Source organism: Montipora foliosa, chromosome 4, assembly GCF_036669935.1.
Source record: "Montipora foliosa isolate CH-2021 chromosome 4, ASM3666993v2, whole genome shotgun sequence".
Lineage (NCBI taxonomy): Eukaryota > Metazoa > Cnidaria > Anthozoa > Scleractinia > Acroporidae > Montipora > Montipora foliosa.
The window spans coordinates 42,989,493-42,991,992 of record NC_090872.1 but is presented as its reverse complement, the minus strand read 5'-3'; the positions used below and the strand labels follow the sequence as shown (position 1 = coordinate 42,991,992).

General features: G+C 37.4%; 1 protein-coding gene across 1 annotated transcript in view; it reads right to left on the bottom strand.

The window, feature by feature from the left end:
* LOC138001365 (plexin-B1-like) overlaps window positions 1–2,500 on the bottom strand; it is a 62,508-nt gene that overhangs the window by 50,433 nt on the left and 9,575 nt on the right. The gene's annotated exons all lie outside the window — the stretch shown is intronic.

The window sequence follows — 2,500 nt, the reverse complement described above, 5'->3', positions numbered from 1 at the left end:
GAGATCTCTTGTATGGAGGCTAGCTAGATAACATACACTAACTTTTACAATTGTCATCTTGTAATATTATGTATTTTTATAGTAAGGTTGTAATACATTTTTCTGAATTGTAATTAAGGAATAGTGTAAAATAAAAGTGTTGTGCTGTGTTGTTTCCTTATAACAAGAAACGCAGCTATCAGTTTTGTTTGTAATACAGCAATTTTGATAGCCACATTACCCTATCTACATGTATCTACCTGATCAATCGAACCAACCAGCCAGCCAGCCAGTTTATCTGAGAAGGCATTGTGCCCAACTGATCCAAAAAGGTATTGTTGATTGCCTGAACATACATTTGACAGAAATTAACGAAAAGCTGACTTCCAAAATTCTGGAACCTTCTACCAGTGTTACCTTTGAAGTCATTTAACCAAATCAAATACAGATTTCCTAGTTCAGGAAATTGAGCCTCCCAAAGTACTAAAGTGACTGAACTTTGTTGACTGAGCTAAGGCCACTGGAGTAGATAAAACATCAGCCAAATTACAAAAACCTACTACTCCCAATAACTTCCAGCCCCTCACTAATAGTTTCAATCTTTCCACATGACCTTAGAGGTGCTGATGCTTCTCCTATGTTCAAAAATGGAGATAGGTAGGTATTACCAACCTATTTCTGACATACCCACTGGCATACATTTTGAAAGGTGTATTTACCAACAGCTGCAAACTCAGTTAGATCACCAAGGTCTTGTTAGTCCACAACAGTCTGATTTTAGATTGTTACATCTGACAGTTGCAGCTTTGCTTTATCTTACCAATGACTGGTGTGTTAACATCAACAGAAATCTGTTAATGGTGCAATACTCCTGGCTTTAGGGAGGGCTTTTGATACAGTTAATCACCATGCCTTATTGAGGAAATTAGAATAATTGGCTTTAATTGCACAGTTTTTCCCTGATTTCACGAGTATAGCTATTAATATCATGGTATACAAGTTACTCCTCAATTGTCAAACTTGGACGCCATTTTGGCACTGTACAAAAGCTGCCACAACAACATTGTAATTTCACACGTGAAATATTATAAATTAACGCTAAATTTTGTGCCAAAATTAAGGAGTAATATCCTAAATTTTGTGCCAAAATTAAGGAGTAATACAGTACAGTAGTAATAATACAATGTTTTTGAAGTTCATTTTTAGTGAAGACAATACATGTTTCGGATGAGACATCATCCATCGTCAGTTGTACAGTGAGAAATACCGGTAAAATGAAAATATCAAATAAGTAGTATAACAGTCAAATATTAACGGGAATAATTAAAGACACTAGCACGAACCAAAAAAAAAAGAGTATAACTACATGTATATAAGCTAAGAAAGGAGACTAATTAGTATGAAAGGGATAAATTAAGATGTTTTACCTGCAAATTTAAAGAGAACATGGCTTTCTTGATTTTCAATTGGAAGCTTGTGGAGGCAGAGACGAGAATTTTGAAACAATCTTCTGAAAAAAGGGAGCAACAATCTTCCGACCTCCTCAGTTGTTTAAAGATGTGGGAATGTTTGTCAGAGGAGAGATGTTCACGGATGCAAGTGGCAAAGTATCACTAACATGTAACAGGCTCTACAGCCTGCATACAAAAACCTATAAATGACTTGCAATCATAAATCTGTAGGCATAGGATCCTTGACCCCAAACCAACTCCTGATTTTACACTAGTCGAACACCAGTGCAAAAGGTGGTAACTAATTTCTTAATTCTGCGTTGCGTTCTGACAGAAAAAGGACCGATGTACGGCAATTTAAAATACAAACGATTGTCCTTACAAGTAGCACCCTGAGAGGAATTGGATGTGAAGTGATTGTCAAGAAATTTTCTAACAACATTCTTGATGACGTTGGAAGGGAAGAAATTCCTCCTTAATGTTTTGGTGAGGTATTTATGTCAAGGTGAAATCCAGCCCAAGTATTGTTGATCTTAAACGTCCCATCTACCAGAGTGCACACTAATCCTGATTTGTAACTGAAAGGTACAAAACTATAAATGTTAGTGAGATGATCAGTATAGGTCTTCTTATGAAATTCCGAGGTGTTAATGCCCTGATTGCTATTATTATCTAAAAGGACATCTAAGAAGGGGAGCTTGTGGTTTTCTTCCCTCTCCAATCACTTCACCTCCGATTCCTCTTCCCATACTATTTAATTTCCAACAAGGGCTATGAGACAGGACCTCGGGTTTACAGTCCTTATCCCAGGAGACTTGAAAGTCTAACCATAAGAAGATGTAATTACAAAGGCAGCACTGTCTCTTCGGTTATTTTAAGACCCTGACTGTTGGTTCCGGACGGAGTTGAACTCACGACCTCCTGCATGACAGCCCCATGCTCAACCAACTGAACCACCGGTGAGCAGTAATTAAGAAATTAGTTAACACCTTTTTGCACTGACTGAGACATGAAGTTGGTGTTCAACCAGTGTAAAATCAGAAGTTGGTTCGCAGTCAAGCATCCTATCC